We start from the raw sequence: 6,566 nt of genomic DNA, 5'->3' as shown, positions 1-6,566 counted from the left end.
AGAACCTAGAGAAAGCAAAAACAACACAGTATACTACAGTTTAGAAAAGATAAAGAGTCAAAGGATAAACAGTCTTGCTGGATGTAAGTTCAAATTCTAAGAATTGAAAATATTTTTAATATCATTTAACTTCCTCTAAAATCTGCTCTTTTGAGCTGTAGTATTCCTGTCCAGCTGCTACCTGTTGACATTTTGCTTATTCAGTATAACAGCTGCTAAAGCGTTTTTCATAGCATAGTCTAAGCAATATGTTACTCTCATAATTGTTGAAATACAAAGGGTCACCTTAGCCAACACAAAGATGGTTCTCTCATTATAAAAAGTAATGACTCATGTGACCTCTGAGTGCGTTTATGCTTTTAGTCATTTAGATGGCTTCTGACCTAATCTAATAGATGTTTTGTCGACTTAAAGGACCCATTATGGTCACTACAGTAGTCATGTCACTCACAGTGACAACAGTTATCACCATAACCCATAACCATTTATACAAGGGCATGGGTATCTGAAAGCAGTATTATCCAAAACAGTGGGTGTTACCACTCAGACAAAACCTCCACATCAGGAATAAAAGCAGCACAGACATCTCAAGTATTTTTCAGTTTTCTTCAGAAAGTCCACTTATTTAAAACTTTGTATCTAGGAATCATTGAATTTTTCCAGTGATGTAGCATTAAAATGGGGGGGAAAAACTGACACAATCACAAGTCATGTTTCCAAATTAGCTGCAGCAACCAGAGTGTGGCTTGGCCAGTGGCTGTGACATCACTTTTGGCACATAGTGCAGTTTACGAGGGCGAGAATGGCAAGTATAATAGGCCTTAAGAATTTGGCATGTTTAGAAGGTGTGAGTGAAACACAGCCAAAAGAGAGGGTGACTGAGAGACATTATGTAAAGAGATGCTAAGGCAAAAGAAGCTGCAACCAAAATGAGCTTTTTGGGAGTTGGGTTTTGATACAACGTGCACTTGCTTGACGTTGCCTCGATAAATGTACTAAAGAATAAATTTTTTAAAAAAAGAAGCAGTATGGTTTCTAGTTGTTGAATAACAGATGTAAGTGAAAGCATGTTTCCTCATTTGTAATGCTACACACAGCTGTAATCAACTGTAATTATGCAAGCATAGCTAACAATATAAGCCCTCTGTTCAACTGTTCAAAAGAGGCTCTCCATTAAACTGTGCATTCGTACAGCTTGTGGAGAAATAAATGTCCTGATTTATAATTAACATCTTAAATTGCTAGGAAAAAAAGTGTCTATTTTGAGAGATTTATCCAGGGAGAAGCTGGAAAAATGTTCAAGGAGAGAAAATGCATGTCATATGTTTTGAGTAGTAGGGCCAAACGTCATCAAAACTGTAAGACAAGCAAGAAAAGGGCAACCATTATAAATTGCATAGGTGCAATTTTTTACCCGATAGTTTTGTATCGCAGTTCAAAACAGCAGAACACCAGTTATCCATACTGATTCTGCGTGTGTTATGCCATGTGTTTCTGGGAGTGTTGATGACAAAGATAGATAAAGGATGTCTGTTATTTTCAGAGAGTGTTGCTATGGAGCTACAATTTGCTTGCTGTGTGTCGATCCCTGAATGTGTATTTGTTTATCTGTGTCTTTGGTTACACCTTGGCGATGAACTATGCAGAGGAATGGAAACACATGCAGAGTATTGCCAGGGGATATACACATACCCCTAAAACTACCCCCACACAGTAGTTGTGTAGTAAGAATTTAAACAGTAAAGAGGGCTGCTAAGTATGTTTTCTCACCCACTGTATCCATGTGCATACTTCATAAGAGCTGAAACTATAGTACACAAATCTCTACCACCATCACTACACCCCAACATCAAAAGCAGCACTCAGTACTATGCACAACAGCTGCACAGCTGCAACCAAACCACTGGCACTACCAGCACCAACATCTTGCTGCTCTCAAACATAAGCAGTTCATTCTCTCCACAATTTCATCCTTTTTATCTTCCCCTGTTCCTCAAGTCTGACTCCTCTAGCTGTGAGTTGGGACAGAAAACAGGAAATCTTGATGTGGCAGGCAGAACTGGCTGTGTGTTTTTTTTTTTTTTGTTTTTTTTTTTTTTAAGAGGAAGTCTAGGGCTGCAGTGACACATCAGTTAGAAAGAAATGGGACTGGATGAAGATTTGTTTTATTTCTCTCAACTTGGTATGACAAACATATATGTTATGCTAAGTATATTGCTTTGCTTCATGCTGGAGATTAAGTAAAACTTCCCGGTGTTTCAACTAATGTATAAAAAGCCCAGTAGACAATGAGGTAAAAGACGACCTCCCACCAGAATTTATTTAAAGACAAAAGGGATAACTGTAAATTAGCCTACTGTTCCTTTTACACCTGAAAGAGCATGAAAATCTTAAAGAGTTTAGAAAGTTATTACAGAACCAGACAAATGTTAGGAATTATAACCATTTTACCTCCTTAGCCAATATTCAAACATTTCTGTCTATTAATAAAAGGTAGGCTAAACCATTCAGTGCTTTTAAATATGGTTTCGATTTATTTACAAAGTTAAATCATATTTGCTGTCACATATGTGCACATAACATTCTTTTCACACTCAGGCACAGATCGACTTCACCACGTCTCCTACCTGCACAGAATATCAAGATTTGCTATTCTGTCACACACATGGAATTAGCATTATAGCAACACAGTTCTACTGTAGCAGCTTAAACATCAGCTGGCTGCAACCCTGCTTTCTACCATTGTAAGACCAATGAAAGACTGTTAAAACAGTTACATATGCTGTGACTCTAAAATATGTTGCAAACAACAAACTCCCATACTACTACTGCTACATGTAGGTGCACTGTATTGTGAGCAGAAATGAAAGCAGAAAGAAATGAGGGTACAGTGTGAAGTGCACTGGATGACAAAGGCTAATAACTTTCATTCACCCATGAAAAGGAAAATGTACGGCAGGTGCTTTATCCTGACCTTGGTGTCTGTCACAAAGCTACCACCGCATCTAAATCAGCCAAGGAGTGAATGACTGGGCTTATCGCTGCTGAGCAGATAGCTGTGTGTGCATGTGTGTGATGAGAGGACTGATGATGTAGCTAGACTTGCCCAGCAGTCTCATCTCAAGACCCTGGGTAAGACACTCACAAAATCAAACACCTATGTCGGCTTCTTGGCCCCAAACTGTGGTCAGCAGTTAAAGCGTTTCTCTGTGTGTCAGTTTACTGTATTTTCCGCACTATAACGCGCACTGGATTATAAGGCGCACTGTTGAAGACTGGGTCTGTTTTCATACATACAGTTGTGCACCATACAACTGTATGTGCACCATATTATAAGGTGCATTAAGACAAACAAAACAGTCAGATAACTCGACCTTTATTAAGCTCATTCACAGTAACTCTTTCCAGTACATTCAACTTCCACAATTCCATCAAATTCTTCACGGTTACGGTAAACAGCTGCGCAATTTCGGCATCAAGCATGCCCGGATCCTTCTCACGCTGGATTAAAAGGCGTTTAAAATGCATTCAGCAAAATAAAACAATCAGATGAGTTAAACTTTAAACAACTCATTCACAGTAACTATTAACATTGTTAAGCTGTAAAAAATCAAATATTGAACAATACACTTACGTTTTCAGTTCATTCAACTTCCACAAATCCATCAACCTCTTCACCTTCAGTGTCTGAGTTAAACAGCTGGGCAATTTCAGCATCAAGCATGCCCGGATCCCTCTCATCATTATCTGAATCAGTCTTGTTGCTGTTACTTAGCTGTTCAGTGATTATTCCAGCCTTCATGAAAGCTCGGACGACACTTGAGACTAGGGATGGGTACCGGTGTCCGGTGCCATAAACGGTAGTAACCAGACCGAAAAGCAGCGCACATTTCGGTGCTTTATTTCGGTGCTTTTTTTTCCTGAGCTGTGATACACTTTAGATTCTAGCCAATCATTTTACGTTTCCGAGGATAGTAGGCGGGGCCAGGTACGTACGTTCTGTTAGAGCAGAGCTACAGATTAAAAATGTCCAAGGCGAAGCGGTCAAAAGTCTGGCTGTACTTCACAGCAAAAGATGCAAACTCAGCAGCCTGCAACAAGTGCTTTAAGCTGATATTGTGATACTGTCAAAGGAGGTAACACCTCAAATCCGATGAAACACCTGGCGACGCATAGCGGTTTTTTTTTAAAAGCCCAGAAATGCGCCGTATTTGATAGCTTGCTGCGAGACCTCACACCGAGCACCTCTACTGCGGGTGGGTTGCCTGTTATGCAACATCCCCCAAAAACACGAAGAGGAGAGTCCTGGCCCCTAGCCCTGCCAGTGTAGCAGAAATGATGACGGATGATGGTGGCAGCAGCCGTTCTTCTCTGCGTGAGTAGCTAATTTACGTTGAGTAGGCTAACCACGTTATTACATTAATGCAGGTAAGGTGAACTAGCAAACATCATCATAGCTACATGCGGCTGTCCTCTTGTTTGATGGCAGATACTCCCTTCACCCTGGCTAAAAAGGCTAAAATGACCAAAGAAAAAGTGGAAAACAGTTAAACATGAGAGGTTTAGGACAAAGTTTGTGTTTTTTCCATTGTTTAAGCACTGCTTCCAGCCAAGAGTGATACCATATATGCCCCATAGCTGCAGAAAAGGCTAACATTGTTATCTTTTTACAAAAAACAGCTGAACATGAGAGGTTTTTGGACCAATTTTGTGTTCTCCATTCTTTAAGCACCGGTTTGAGCACCGGCACCGTTTCAAAAGTACCGATTTGGCACCAGTATCGGATAAAACCTAAACGATATCCATCCCTACTTGAGACTGATACCTTAGCCCAAGCATCCACGATCCATTGGCAGATAGTGGCGTAACTCGCTCAGCGTTGCCTCCCTGTCTTGGTGAATGTGTGTTCACCTTCTGTCATTCAATGCTCCCACGCAGCTCGTAATTTAACTTTGAACGACCTGTTGACACCAATAGTTCTTTGGTTAATCCACCTGGAATGACGGCAAGCTCCGAATTAGTATGCTTTACTTGGGTTTTGACAGCCTTGATTGGCGCGCATGGAGTCGTAGATCAAAAGAGACGGAGATTTGTGGAAAAAGCCATCCGGTCTCTTGACATAAACTTCCCTCAGCCACTCGCTCATCTTCTCCTTGTCCATCCAGCCCTTTGAGTTAGCCTTGACGATGACGCCGGCTGGAAACTTTTCTTTTGGCAAAGTCTTCCTCTTGAAAATGACCATGGGTGTTTCTGGCCATTAGCTTAGCAGCCCAGAACTACAGTGAAGGATGACTTCTTGTTCCCTGTGGTGCATATAGATACCATACTGGTAGCGGTTTTCTCGACAGTACGGTTCAATGGCCAACTTTTCTTTGTAATCGTTTGGCAGTTGCTGTGAGACAGTAGTTCTTGTGCGGATTGAGAGATTATGCCTTTTCATAAAACTGAAACACCAAAAAGGTCCCCCTCAAAGTCGTTAATCTGCATGTCACGTGCTACCACTGTTGCCTTGAGTCGAATAGAGACAGTAGAGACAATTCTACCTGCTGTTCTCTGTTCAATAACCCACTGTTCAATTTTGTCCTTGTTCCCTCGGAAACTCCTTTTGGTCTTCTTTACTTGTTTTAGGTCATCTTCTTGCTTCCTCCACTTGCGCACCATGGACTCATTAATGCCAAATTGTCTCGCAGCTGCTCCATTTCCATTTTCTACTGCACAACTGATTGCTCGGAGTTTAAAATCCGCTTTGTAAGAGTGTCTCTTCGCAGGCGCCATTTTGAAGTCGTTATACACACACACACACACACACACACACACACACACACACACACACACACACACACACAACACAGTAATATTGTGTTGAAGCACAGTACGTATTACTCCGTGAGGCTCCTTGCAACAGTAACTGTAATGCTCCGAAAAGTGGCACAAAAATTTTTTTGACAGACTTTTGAGCATCGTGTACCACATAAAATTGGTTTGCGGTAAGCACAAACCAAAATTCATACATAAGGCTAACTAGATTATAAGGCGCACTGTCGATTTTTGTGAAGATTTAAGGATTTTATGTGCGCCTTATCGTGCGGTAAATACATTAACACAGTCCAAACTACCAATGAATCTCATCACCTAAAAAGAGAGCTGTTTTGTTTTTTAATTTATGTGCAAACTAAATTTATATGCACTTTCATTTCAGCGTATTTTTAGTCTGAGGGTTTGTTTTTTGTTTTTTTATTTATTAACAAGCTGGCTTCTCTCCACCCCAGAGAAACAAAAAGTAAAAATAAAGCAAAAGCCTATTTAAGATAATTTCATCCATGAATTTCAGATAATATCAGAAAAAATAAGATTATTTTCCACCATTTCCTTTCTCACATGGTCCGTCTCGAAAATATTTGCAATACTGAAAAAACTCTGTGGTTTAGGTGAGGGAGTTGCCTGATAGAGCATGGAGGACGAAGCACATATGACACCCACTCACCAGCAGTGAACACACAGAATACTGGCTGTGCTGTTCACACATCAGTGGAATTCAGCATCACACCGACTTTGCAGCGAGCTGG

Source organism: Rhamphochromis sp. 'chilingali' (genome assembly GCF_963969265.1).
Source record: "Rhamphochromis sp. 'chilingali' genome assembly, chromosome: 11".
NCBI classification, from domain to species: domain Eukaryota; kingdom Metazoa; phylum Chordata; class Actinopteri; order Cichliformes; family Cichlidae; genus Rhamphochromis; species Rhamphochromis sp. 'chilingali'.
Note: the sequence above shows the minus strand (reverse complement) of the source record.